Source organism: Anopheles funestus, unplaced genomic scaffold (assembly GCF_943734845.2).
Source record: "Anopheles funestus unplaced genomic scaffold, idAnoFuneDA-416_04 scaffold_30_ctg1, whole genome shotgun sequence".
In the NCBI taxonomy this organism is placed as follows: domain Eukaryota; kingdom Metazoa; phylum Arthropoda; class Insecta; order Diptera; family Culicidae; genus Anopheles; species Anopheles funestus.
Window position 1 is genome coordinate 168319 of NW_026045359.1, and position 15833 is coordinate 184151.

General features: G+C 45.6%; 1 protein-coding gene and 1 long non-coding RNA gene across 5 annotated transcripts in view; one reads left to right on the plus strand and one right to left on the minus strand.

The window, feature by feature from the left end:
• The window catches only part of LOC125774556 (uncharacterized), a 177701-nt gene that overhangs the window by 26808 nt on the left and 135060 nt on the right, over positions 1-15833 (plus strand). The window lies entirely within an intron of this gene.
• LOC125774561 (uncharacterized) lies at positions 110-15245 on the minus strand. The gene is made up of 3 exons (XR_007421046.1): positions 14969-15245; positions 13877-13974; positions 110-228 (listed from the first exon to the last, which is right to left on the minus strand). It is a non-coding gene; the product is annotated as an uncharacterized LOC125774561 (long non-coding RNA).

A 15833-nucleotide genomic window follows, 5' to 3' on the forward strand; every position in this document is an offset into this window, starting at 1 on the left:
ACAACTTAGCCAAGACACATTAGCCAAGACACATTAGCCAAGACACATTAGCCGAGACACATTAGCCAAGACACATTATCCAAGACACCTTAGCCGAGACACCTTAGCCAAGACACATTAGCCAAGACACATTAGCCAAGACACCTTAGCCAAGACAACTTAGCCAAGACACCTTAGCCAAGACGCATTAGCCAAGACACCTTAGCCAAGACACATTAGCCAAGACACCTTAGTCAAGACACATTAGCCAAGATACATTAGCCAAGACACCTTAGCCAAGACACATTAGCCAAGACACATAAGCCGAGACACATCAGCCAAGACACATTAGCCAAGACACCTTAGCCAAGACACATTAGTCAAGACACATTAGCCAAGACACATTAGCCAAGACACCTTAGCCAAGACACATTAGTCAAGACACATTAACCAAGACACATTAGCCGAGACACATTAGCCAAGACAACTTAGCCGAGACACCTTAGCCGAGACACCTTAGCCGAGACACCTTAGCCAAGACACATTAGCCAAGACACATTAGCCAAGACACATTAGCCAAGACACCTTAGCCAAGACGCATTAGCCAAGACACATTAGCCAAGACACATTAGCCAAGACGCATTAGCCAAGACACCTTAGCCAAGACAACTTAGCCAAGACACATTAGCCAAGACACCTTAGCCAAGACACATTAGCCAAGACACATTAGCCAAGACACATTAGCCGAGACACATTAGCAAAGACACCTTAGCCAAGATACCTTAGCCGAGACACCTTAGCCAAGACACATTAGCCAAGACACATTAGCCAAGACACATTAGCCAAGACACCTTAGCCAAGACGCATTAGCCAAGACACCTTAGCCAAGACACATTAGCAAAGACACCTTAGCCAAGACACATTAGCCAAGACACATTAGCCAAGACACATTAGCCGAGACACATTAGCAAAGACACCTTAGCCAAGACACCTTAGCCGAGACACCTTAGCCAAGACACATTAGCCAAGACACCTTAGCCAAGACACATTAGCCAAGACACATTAGCCAAGACACATTAGCCGAGACACATTAGCAAAGACACCTTAGCCAAGACACATTAGCCAAGACACATTAGCCAAGACACATTAGCCGAGACACATTAGCCAAGACACCTTAGCCAAGACACCTTAGCCGAGACACCTTAGCCAAGACACATTAGCCAAGACACCTTAGCCAAGACAACTTAGCCAAGACACCTTAGCCAAGACGCATTAGCCAAGACACCTTAGCCATGAAACATTAGCAAAGACACCTTAGCCAAGACACCTTAGCCAAGACACATTAGCCAAGACACATTAGCCGAGACACATAAGCCAAGACACCTTAGCCAACACACATTAGCCAAGACACCTTAGCCAAGACACTTTAGACGAGACACATTAGCCAAGACACCTTAGCCAAGACACCTTAGCCAAGACACATTAGCCAAGACACATTAGCCAAGACACATTAGCCAAGACACCTTAGCCAAGACACATTAGCCAAGACAACTTAGCCAAGACACCTTAGCCAAGACGCATTAGCCAAGACACCTTAGCCAAGACACATTAGCCAAGACACCTTAGTCAAGACACATTAGCCAAGATACATTAGCCAAGACGCATTAGCCAAGACACCTTAGCCAAGACACATTAGCAAAGACACCTTAGCCAAGACACCTTAGCCAAGACACCTTAGCCAAGACACATTAGTCAATACACATTAGCCAAGACACATTAGCCGAGACACATTAGCCAAGACACATTAGTCAATACACATTAGCCAAGACACATTAGCCGAGACACATTAGCCAAGACACCTTAGCCACGACACCTTAGCCAAGACACATTAGCCAAGACACCTTAGCCAAGACACATTAGCCAAGACACATTAGCCAAGACACATTAGCCGCGACACATTAGCAAAGACACCTTAGCCAAGACACATTAGCCAAGACACATTAGCCAAGACACATTAGCCGAGACACATTAGCAAAGACACCTTAGCCAAGACACCTTAGCCGAGACACCTTAGCCAAGACACATTAGCCAAGACACCTTAGCCAAGACAACTTAGCCAAGACACCTTAGCCAAGACGCATTAGCCAAGACACCTTAGCCAAGACACATTAGCAAAGACACCTTAGCCAAGACACCTTAGCCAAGACACATTAGTCAATACACATTAGCCAAGACACATTAGCCGAGACACATTAGCCAAGACACCTTATCCAAGACACCTTAGCCAAGACACATTAGCCAAGACACATTAGCCGAGACTCATTAGCCAAGACACATTATCCAAGACACCTTAGCCAAGACAACTTAGCCAAGACACATTAGCCAAGACGCATTAGCCAAGACACCTTAGCCAAGACACATAAGCCAAGACACATTAGCCAAGACACATTAGCCAAGACACATTAGCCGAGACACATTAGCCAAGACACATTATCCAAGACACCTTAGCCGAGACACCTTAGCCAAGACACATTAGCCAAGACACATTAGCCAAGACACCTTAGCCAAGACGCATTAGCCAAGACACCTTAGCCAAGACACATTAGCAAAGACACCTTAGCCAAGACACATTAGCCAAGACACATTAGCCAAGACACATTAGCCGAGACACATTAGCAAAGACACCTTAGCCAAGACACCTTAGCCGAGACACCTTAGCCAAGACACATTAGCCAAGACACCTTAGCCAAGACACATTAGCCAAGACACATTAGCCAAGACACATTAGCCGAGACACATTAGCAAAGACACCTTAGCCAAGACACATTAGCCAAGACACATTAGCCAAGACACATTAGCCGAGACACATTAGCCAAGACACCTTAGCCAAGACACCTTAGCCGAGACACCTTAGCCAAGACACATTAGCCAAGACACCTTAGCCAAGACAACTTAGCCAAGACACCTTAGCCAAGACGCATTAGCCAAGACACCTTAGCCATGAAACATTAGCAAAGACACCTTAGCCAAGACACCTTAGCCAAGACACATTAGCCAAGACACATTAGCCGAGACACATAAGCCAAGACACCTTAGCCAACACACATTAGCCAAGACACCTTAGCCAAGACACTTTAGACGAGACACATTAGCCAAGACACCTTAGCCAAGACACCTTAGCCAAGACACATTAGCCAAGACACATTAGCCAAGACACATTAGCCAAGACACCTTAGCCAAGACACATTAGCCAAGACACATTAGCCAAGACACATTAGCAAAGACACATTAGCCAAGACACCTTAGCCAAGACAACTTAGCCAAGACACCTTAGCCAAGACGCATTAGCCAAGACACCTTAGCCAAGACACATTAGCCAAGACACCTTAGTCAAGACACATTAGCCAAGATACATTAGCCAAGACACCTTAGCCAAGACACATTAGCCAAGACACATAAGCCGAGACACATCAGCCAAGACACATTAGCCAAGACACCTTAGCCAAGACACATTAGTCAAGACACATTAGCCAAGACACATTAGCCAAGACACCTTAGCCAAGACACATTAGTCAAGACACATTAACCAAGACACATTAGCCGAGACACATTAGCCAAGACAACTTAGCCGAGACACCTTAGCCGAGACACCTTAGCCGAGACACCTTAGCCGAGACACATTAGCCAAGACACATTAGCCAAGACACCTTAGCCAAGACACATTAGCCAAGACACATTAGCCGAGACACCTTAGCCGAGACACCTTAGCCGAGACACATTAGCCAAGACACATTAGCCAAGACACATTAGCCAAGACACCTTAGCCAAGACACCTTAGCCAAGACACATTAGCCAAGACACATTAGCCGAGACACATTAGCCAAGACACCTTAGCCAAGACACATTAGCCAAGACACCTTAGCCAAGACACATTAGCCAAGACACATTAGCCAAGACACATTAGCCAAGACACCTTAGCCAAGCCACCTTAGCCAAGACACCTTAGCCGAGACACCTTAGCCAAGACACCTTAGCCGAGACACATTAGCCAAGACACCTTAGCCAAGACACCTTAGCCAAGACACATTAGCCAAGAACCATTAGCCGAGACACCTTAGCCGAGACACCTTAGCCGAGACACATTAGCCAAGACACATTAGCCAAGACACATTAGCCAAGACACCTTAGCCAAGACACCTTAGCCAAGACACATTAGCCAAGACACATTAGCCGAGACACATTAGCCAAGACACCTTAGCCAAGACACATTAGCCAAGACACCTTAGCCAAGACACCTTAGCCGAGATACATTACCCAAGACACATTAGCCAAGACACCTTAGCCAAGACACATTAGCCAAAACACATTAGCCAAGACACATTAGCCGAGACACCTTAGCCTAGACACATAAGCCAAGACACCTTAGCCAAGACACATTAGCCAAGACACCTTAGCCAAGACACATTAGCCGATACACATTACCCAAGACACATTAGAAAAGCCACATTAGCCAAGACACATTAGCCAAGACACATTAGCCAAGACACCTTAGCCAAGACACCTTAGCCAAGACGCATTAGCCAAGACACCTTAGCCAAGACACATTAGCAAAGACACCTTAGCCAAGACACCTTAGCCAAGACACATTAGCCAAGACACATTAGCCGAGACACATAAGCCAAGACACATTAGCCAAGACACCTTAGCCAAGACACTTTAGACGAGACACATTAGCCAAGACACATTAGCCGAGACACATTAGCCAAGACACATTAGCCAAGACACCTTAGCCAAGACACATTAGCCAAGACACATTAGCCGAGACACATTATCCAAGACACATTAGCCAAGACACCTTAGCCAAGACAACTTAGCCAAGACACATTAGCCAAGACGCATTAGCCAAGACACCTTAGCCAAGACACCTTAGCCAAGACACCTTAGCCGAGACACCTTAGCCAAGACACCTTAGCCGAGACACATTAGCCAAGACACCTTAGCCAAGACACCTTAGCCAAGACACCTTAGCCGAGACACACTAGCCAAGACACCTAAGACAAGACACCTTAGCCAAGACACATAAGCCAAGACACCTTAGCCGAGACACATTAGCCAAGACACCTTAGCCAAGACAACTTAGCCAAGACACCTTAGCCAAGACGCATTAGCCAAGACACCTTAGCCAAGACACATTAGCCAAGACACCTTAGTCAAGACACATTAGCCAAGACACATTAGCCAAGACACCTTAGCCAAGACACATTAGCCAAGACACATTAGCCGAGACACATCAGCCAAGACACATTAGCCAAGACACCTTAGCCAAGACACATTAGTCACGACACATTAGCCAAGACACATTAGCCAAGACACCTTAGCCAAGACACATTAGTCAAGACACATTAACCAAGACACATTAGCCGAGACACATTAGCCAAGACAACTTAGCCAAGACACATTAGCCAAGACACATTAGCCAAGACACCTTAGCCAAGACACCTTAGCCAAGACACCTTAGCCGAGACACCTTAGCCGAGACACCTTAGCCGAGACACCTTAGCCGAGACACATTAGCCAAGACACATTAGCCAAGACACCTTAGCCAAGACACATTAGCCAAGACACATTAGCCGAGACACCTTAGCCGAGACACCTTAGCCGAGACACATTAGCCAAGACACATTAGCCAAGACACATTAGCCAAGCCACCTTAGCCAAGACACCTTAGCCGAGACACCTTAGCCAAGACACCTTAGCCGAGACACATTAGCCAAGACACCTTAGCCAAGACACCTTAGCCAAGACACATTAGCCAAGAACCATTAGCCGAGACACCTTAGCCGAGACACCTTAGCCGAGACACATTAGCCAAGATACATTAGCCAAGACACATTAGCCAAGATACCTTAGCCAAGACACCTTAGCCAAGACACATTAGCCAAGACACATTAGCCGAGACACATTAGCCAAGACACCTTAGCCAAGACACATTAGCCAAGACACCTTAGCCAAGACACCTTAGCCGAGACACATTACCCAAGACACCTTAGCCAAGACACCTTAGCCAAGACACATTAGCCAAAACACATTAGCCAAGACACATTAGCCGAGACACCTTAGCCAAGACACATTAGCCAAGACACCTTAGCCAAGACACATTAGCCAAGACACCTTAGCCAAGACACATTAGCCGAGACACATTACCCAAGACACATAAGAAAAGCCACATTAGCCAAGACACATTAGCCAAGACACATTAGCCAAGACACCTTAGCCAAGACACCTTAGCCAAGACGCATTAGCCAAGACACCTTAGCCAAGACACATTAGCAAAGACACCTTAGCCAAGACACCTTAGCCAAGACACATTAGCCAAGACACATTAGCCGAGACACATAAGCCAAGACACATTAGCCAAGACACCTTAGCCAAGACACATTAGCCAAGACACCTTAGCCAAGACACCTTAGCCAAGACACCTTAGCCAAGACACATTAGCCGAGACACATTAGCCAAGACACCTTAGCCAAGACACATTAGCCAAGACACATTAGCCAAGACACATTAGCCAAGACACCTTAGCCAAGACACCTTAGCCAAGACACATTAGCCAAGACAACTTAGCCAAGACACATTAGCCAAGACATATTAGCCAAGACACCTTAGCCAAGACACCTTAGCCAAGACACATTAGCCAAGACACATTAGCCAAGACACCTTAGCCAAGACACCATAGCCAAGACACATAAGCCAAGACACATTAGCCAAGACACCTTAGCCAAGACACCTTAGCCAAGACACATTAGCCAAGACACATTAGCCAAGACACCTTAGCCAAGACACCTTAGCCAAGACACGTTAGCCAAGACAGATTAGCCAAGACACGTTAGCCAAGACACATTAGCCAAGACACCTTAGCCAAGACACATTAGCCGAGACACATTAGCCAAGACACCTTAGCCAAGACACCTTAGCCAAGACACATTAGCCAAGACACCTTAGCCAAGACACTTTAGCCGAGACACATTAGCCAAGACACTTTAGCCAAGACACCTTAGCCAAGACACATTAGCCAAGACACCTTAGCCAAGACACTTTAGCCAAGACACATTAGCCAAGACACCTTAGCCAAGACACCTTAGCCAAGACACCTTAGCCAAGACACATTAGCCAAGACACCTTAGCCAAGACACCTTAGAAAAGACACATTAGCCAAGACACATAAGCCAAGACACCTTAGCAAAGACACCTTAGCCGAGACACATTAGCCAAGACACTTTAGCCGAGACACATTAGCCAAGACACTTTAGCCAAGACACATTAGCCAAAACACCTTAGCCAAGACACATTAGCCAAGACACATTAGCCAAGACACATTAGCCAAGACACCTTAGCCAAGACACCTTAGCCAAGACACCTTAGCCAAGACACGTTAGCCGAGACACATTAGCCGAGACACATTAGCAAAGAAACCTTAGCCAAAACACATAAGCCAAGACACATTAGCCAAGACACATTAGCCAAGACACGTTAGCCAAGACAGATTAGCCAAGACACGTTAGCCAAGACACATTAGCCAAGACACCTTAGCCAAGACACATTAGCCGAGACACATTAGCCAAGACACCTTAGCCAAGACACCTTAGCCAAGACACATTAGCCAAGACACCTTAGCCAAGACACATTAGCCGAGACACATTAGCCAAGACACCTTAGCCAAGACACCTTAGCCAAGACACATTAGCCAAGACACCTTAGCCAAGACACCTTAGCCAAGACACATTAGCCAAGACACCTTAGCCAAGACACCTTAGCCAAGACACATTAGCCAAGACACCTTAGCCAAGACACCTTAGCCAAGACACCTTAGAAAAGACACATTAGCCAAGACACATAAGCAAAGACACCTTAGCAAAGACACCTTAGCCGAGACACATTAGTCAAGACACATTAGCCAAGACACATTAGCCAAGACACATTAGCCAAGACACATTAGCCAAGACACCTTAGCCAAGACACCTTAGCCAAGACACATTAGTCAATACACATTAGCCAAGACACATTAGCCAAGACACATTAGCAAAGACACATTAGCCAAGACACCTTAGCCAAGACACATTAGCCAAGACACATTAGCCGAGACACATTAGCCAAGACACATTAGCCAAGACACCTTAGCCAAGACAACTTAGCCAAGACACATTAGCCAAGACGCATTAGCCAAGACACCTTAGCCAAGACACATTAGCCAAGACACATTAGCCAAGACACATTAGCCAAGACACATTAGCAAAGACACCTTAGCCAAGACACCTTAGACGAGACACCTTAGCCAAGACACATTAGCCAAGACACATAAGCCAAGACACCTTAGCCAAGACACATTAGCCAAGACACCTTAGCCAAGACACTTTAGACGAGACACATTAGCCAAGACACCTTAGCCAAGACACCTTAGCCAAGACACATTAGCCAAGACACCTTAGCCAAGACACCTTAGCCAAGACACATTAGCCAAGACACATTAGCCAAGACACATTAGCAAAGACACCTTAGCCAAGACACCTTAGACGAGACACCTTAGCCAAGACACATTAGCCAAGACACATAAGCCAAGACACCTTAGCCAAGACACATTAGCCAAGACACCTTAGCCAAGACACTTTAGACGAGACACATTAGCCAAGACACCTTAGCCAAGACACCTTAGCCAAGACACATTAGCCAAGACACATTAGCCAAGACACCTTAGCCAAGACACATTAGCCAAGACACATTAGCCAAGACACATTAGCCAAGACACCTTAGCCAAGACACATTAGTCAAGACACATTAACCAAGACACATTAGCCGAGACACATTAGCCAAGACACATTAGCCAAGACACCTTAGCCAAGACACATTAGTCAAGACACATTAACCAAGACACATTAGCCGAGACACATTAGCCAAGACACCTTAGCCAAGACAACTTAGCCAAGACACATTAGCCAAGACGCATTAGCCAAGACACCTTAGCCAAGACACATTAGCCAAGACACATTAGCCAAGACACATTAGCCAAGACACATTAGCAAAGACACCTTAGCCAAGACACATTAGACGAGACACCTTAGCCAAGACACATTAGCCAAGACACATTAGCCAAGACACCTTAGCCAAGACACATTAGCCAAGACACCTTAGCCAAGACACTTTAGACGAGACACATTAGCCAAGACACCTTAGCCAAGTCACCTTAGCCAAGGCACATTAGCCAAGACACATTAGCCAAGACACATTAGCCAAGACACCTTAGCCAAGACACCTTAGCCAAGACACATTAGCCAAGACACATTAGCCAAGACACATTAGCCAAGACACATTAGCCAAGATACCTTAGCCAAGACAACTTAGCCAAGACACCTTAGCCAAGACGCATTAGCCAAGACACCTTAGCCAAGACACATCAGCCAAGACACCTTAGTCAAGACACATTAGCCAAGACACATTAGCCAAGACACCTTAGCCAAGACACATTAGCCAGGACACATTAGCCGAGACACATTAGCCAAGACACATTAGCCAAGACACATTAGCCAAGACACCTTAGCCAAGACACATTAGTCAAGACACATTAGCCAAGACACATTAGCCAAGACACCTTAGCCAAGACACATTAGTCAAGACACATTAACCAAGACACATTAGCCGAGACACATTAGCCAAGACACATTAGCCAAGACACATTAGCCAAGACACATTAGCCGAGACACCTTAGCCGAGACACCTTAGCCGAGACACATTAGCCAAGACACATTAGCCAAGACACATTAGCCAAGACACCTTAGCCAAGACACATTAGTCAAGACACATTAACCAAGACACATTAGCCGAGACACATTAGCCAAGACACATTAGCCAAGACACATTAGCCAAGACACCTTAGCTAAGACACATTAGCCAAGACACATTAGCCGAGACACCTTAGCCAAGACACCTTAGCCGAGACACATTAGCCAAGACACATTAGCCAAGACACATTAGCCAAGACACCTTAGCCAAGACACCTTAGCCAAGACACATTAGCCAAGACACCTAAGCCGATACACATTAGCCAAGACACATTAGCCAAGACACATTAGCCAAGACACCTTAGCCAAGACACCTTAGCCAAGACACATTAGTCAAGACACATTAACCAAGACACATTAGCCGAGACACATTAGCCAAGACACATAAGCCAAGACACATAAGCCAAGACACATTAGCCGAGACACATTAGCCAAGACACATTAGCCAAGACACCTTAGCCAAGACACATTAGCCAAGACACATTAGCCAAGACACATTAGCCAAGACACCTTAGCCAAGACACATTAGTCAAGACACATTAACCAAGACACATTAGCCGAGACACATTAGCCAAGACACATTAGCCAAGACACCTTAGCCAAGACACATTAGCCATGACACATTAGCCAAGACACCTTAGCCAAGACACATTAGCCAAGACACCTTAGCCAAGACACATTAGCCAAGACACATTAGCCAAGACACCTTATCCAAGACACATAAGCCAAGACACATTAGCCAAGACACCTTAGCCAAGACACCTTAGCCAAGACACATAAGCCAAGACACATTAGCCGAGACACATTAGCCAAGACACATTAGCCAAGACATTAGCCAAGACACCTTATCCAAGACACATTAGCCAAGACACATTAGCCAAGACACATTAGCCAAGACACCTTAGCCAAGACACCTTAGCCAAGACACATTAGTCAAGACACATTAACCAAGACACATTAGCCGAGACACATTAGCCAAGACACATAAGCCAAGACACATAAGCCAAGACACATTAGCCGAGACACATTAGCCAAGACACATTAGCCAAGACACCTTAGCCAAGACACATTAGCCAAGACACATTAGCCAAGACACATTAGCCAAGACACCTTAGCCAAGACACATTAGTCAAGACACATTAACCAAGACACATTAGCCGAGACACATTAGCCAAGACACATTAGCCAAGACACCTTAGCCAAGACACATCAGCCATGACACATTAGCCAAGACACCTTAGCCAAGACGCATTAGCCAAGACACCTTAGCCAAGACACATTAGCCAAGACACCTTAGCCAAGACACCTTAGCCAAGACACATTAGCCAAGACACATTAGCCAAGACACATTAGCCAAGACACATTAGCCAAGATACCTTAGCCAAGACAACTTAGCCAAGACACCTTAGCCAAGACGCATTAGCCAAGACACCTTAGCCAAGACACATCAGCCAAGACACCTTAGTCAAGACACATTAGCCAAGACACATTAGCCAAGACACCTTAGCCAAGACACATTAGCCAGGACACATTAGCCGAGACACATTAGCCAAGACACATTAGCCAAGACACATTAGCCAAGACACCTTAGCCAAGACACATTAGTCAAGACACATTAGCCAAGACACATTAGCCAAGACACCTTAGCCAAGACACATTAGTCAAGACACATTAACCAAGACACATTAGCCGAGACACATTAGCCAAGACACATTAGCCAAGACACATTAGCCAAGACACATTAGCCGAGACACCTTAGCCGAGACACCTTAGCCGAGACACATTAGCCAAGACACATTAGCCAAGACACATTAGCCAAGACACCTTAGCCAAGACACATTAGTCAAGACACATTAACCAAGACACATTAGCCGAGACACATTAGCCAAGACACATTAGCCAAGACACATTAGCCAAGACACCTTAGCTAAGACACATTAGCCAAGACACATTAGCCGAGACACCTTAGCCAAGACACCTTAGCCGAGACACATTAGCCAAGACACATTAGCCAAGACACATTAGCCAAGACACCTTGGCCAAGACACCTTAGCCAAGACACGTTAGCCAAGACACATTAGCCGAGACACATTAGCCAAGACACCTTAGCCAAGACACATTAGCCAAGACACCTTAGCCGATACACATTAGCCAAGACACATTAGCCAAGACACATTAGCCAAGACACCTTAGCCAAGACACCTTAGCCAAGACACATTAGTCAAGACACATTAACCAAGACACATTAGCCGAGACACATTAGCCAAGACACATAAGCCAAGACACATAAGCCAAGACACATTAGCCGAGACACATTAGCCAAGACACATTAGCCAAGACACCTTAGCCAAGACACATTAGCCAAGACACATTAGCCAAGACACATTAGCCAAGACACCTTAGCCAAGACACATTAGTCAAGACACATTAACCAAGACACATTAGCCGAGACACATTAGCCAAGACACATTAGCCAAGACACCTTAGCCAAGACACATTAGCCATGACACATTAGCCAAGACACCTTAGCCAAGACACATTAGCCAAGACACCTTAGCCAAGACACATTAGCCAAGACACATTAGCCAAGACACCTTATCCAAGACACATAAGCCAAGACACATTAGCCAAGACACCTTAGCCAAGACACCTTAGCCAAGACACATAAGCCAAGACACATTAGCCGAGACACATTAGCCAAGACACATTAGCCAAGACACATTAGCCAAGACACCTTATCCAAGACACATTAGCCAAGACACATTAGCCAAGACACATTAGCCAAGACACCTTAGCCAAGACACCTTAGCCAAGACACATTAGTCAAGACACATTAACCAAGACACATTAGCCGAGACACATTAGCCAAGACACATAAGCCAAGACACATAAGCCAAGACACATTAGCCGAGACACATTAGCCAAGACACATTAGCCAAGACACCTTAGCCAAGACACATTAGCCAAGACACATTAGCCAAGACACATTAGCCAAGACACCTTAGCCAAGACACATTAGTCAAGACACATTAACCAAGACACATTAGCCGAGACACATTAGCCAAGACACATTAGCCAAGACACCTTAGCCAAGACACATTAGCCATGACACATTAGCCAAGACACCTTAGCCAAGACACATTAGCCAAGACACCTTAGCCAAGACACATTAGCCAAGACACATTAGCCAAGACACCTTATCCAAGACACATAAGCCAAGACACATTAGCCAAGACACCTTAGCCAAGACACCTTAGCCAAGACACATAAGCCAAGACACATTAGCCGAGACACATTAGCCAAGACACATTAGCCAAGACACATTAGCCAAGACACCTTATCCAAGACACATTAGCCAAGACACATTAGCCAAGACACATTAGCCAAGACACCTTAGCCAAGACACATAAGCCAAGACACATTAGCCGAGACACATTAGCCAAGACACATTAGCCAAGACACATTAGCCAAGACACCTTAGCCAAGACACCTTAGCCAAGTCACATTAGTCAATACACATTAGCCAAGACACATTAGCCGAGACACATTAGCCAAGACACATTAGCCGAAACACATTAGCCAAGACACCTTAGCCAAGACACCTTAGCCAAGTCGCATTAGACAAGACACATTAGCCAAGACACCTTAACCAAGACACATTAGCCAAGACACCTTAGCCAAGACACATTAGCCGAGACACATTACCCAAGACACATTAGCCAAGACACCTTAGCCGAAACACATTAGCCAAGACACATTAGCCAAGACACATTAGCCAAGACACCTTAGCCAAAACACATTAGCCAAGACACCTTAGCCAAGACACATTAGCCAAGACACCTTAGCCAAGACACATTAGCCGAGACACATTACCCAAGACACATTAGAAAAGCCACATTAGCCAAGACACATTAGCCAAGACACATTAGCCAAGACACCTTAGCCAAGACACCATAGCCTAGACACATTAGCCAAGACATATTAGCCAAGACACATTATCCAAGACACCTTAGTCAAGACACCTTAGCCAAGACACATTAGCCAAGACACATGAGCCAAGACACCTTAGTCAAGACACATTAGTCAAGACACATTAGCCGAGACACATTACCCAAGACACATTAGCCAAGACACATTAGCCGAGACACCTTAGCCAAGACACCTTAGCCAAGACACATGAGCCAAGACACCTTAGTCAAGACACATTAGTCAAGACACATTAGCCGAGACACATTACCCAAGACACCTTAGCCAAGACACATTAGCCAAGACACATTAGCCGAGACACATTAGCCAAGACACCTTAACTAAGACACATTAGCCAAGACACCTTAGAAAAGACACATTAGCCGAGACACATTAGCCAAGACACATTAGCCAAGACACCTTAGCCAAGACACATTAGCCAAGACACCTTAGCCAAGACAACTTAGCCAAGACACATTAGCCAAGACGCATTAGCCAAGACACCTTAGCCAAGACACATTAGCCAAGACACATTAGCCAAGACACATTAGCCAAGACACATTAGCAAAGACACCTTAGCCAAGACACATTAGCCAAGACACCTTAGCCAAGACACATTAGCCATGACACATTAGCCAAGACACCTTAGCCAAGACACATTAGCCAAGACACCTTAGCCAAGACACATTAGCCAAGACACATTAGCCAAGACACCTTATCCAAGACACATAAGCCAAGACACATTAGCCAAGACACCTTAGCCAAGACACCTTAGCCAAGACACATAAGCCAAGACACATTAGCCGAGACACATTAGCCAAGACACATTAGCCAAGACACATTAGCCAAGACACCTTATCCAAGACACATTAGCCAAGACACATTAGCCAAGACACATTAGCCAAGACACCTTAGCCAAGACACATAAGCCAAGACACATTAGCCGAGACACATTAGCCAAGACACATTAGCCAAGACACATTAGCCAAGACACCTTAGCCAAGACACCTTAGCCAAGTCACATTAGTCAATACACATTAGCCAAGACACATTAGCCGAGACACATTAGCCAAGACACATTAGCCGAAACACATTAGCCAAGACACCTTAGCCAAGACACCTTAGCCAAGTCGCATTAGACAAGACACATTAGCCAAGACACCTTAACCAAGACACATTAGCCAAGACACCTTAGCCAAGACACATTAGCCGAGACACATTACCCAAGACACATTAGCCAAGACACCTTAGCCGAAACACATTAGCCAAGACACATTAGCCAAGACACATTAGCCAAGACACCTTAGCCAAAACACATTAGCCAAGACACCTTAGCCAAGACACATTAGCCAAGACACCTTAGCCAAGACACATTAGCCGAGACACATTACCCAAGACACATTAGAAAAGCCACATTAGCCAAGACACATTAGCCAAGACACATTAGCCAAGACACCTTAGCCAAGACACCATAGCCTAGACACATTAGCCAAGACATATTAGCCAAGACACATTATCCAAGACACCTTAGTCAAGACACCTTAGCCAAGACACATTAGCCAAGACACATGAGCCAAGACACCTTAGTCAAGACACATTAGTCAAGACACATTAGCCGAGACACATTACCCAAGACACATTAGCCAAGACACATTAGCCGAGACACCTTAGCCAAGACACCTTAGCCAAGACACATGAGCCAAGACACCTTAGTCAAGACACATTAGTCAAGACACATTAGCCGAGACACATTACCCAAGACACCTTAGCCAAGACACATTAGCCAAGACACATTAGCCGAGACACATTAGCCAAGACACCTTAACTAAGACACATTAGCCAAGACACCTTAGAAAAGACACATTAGCCGAGACACATTAGCCAAGACACATTAGCCAAGACACCTTAGCCAAGACACATTAGCCAAGACACATTAGCCAAGACACATTAGCCAAGACACCTTAGCCAAAACACATTAGCCAAGACACCTTAGGCAAGACACATTAGCCAAGACACCTTAGCCAAGACACATTAGCCGAGACACATTACCCAAGA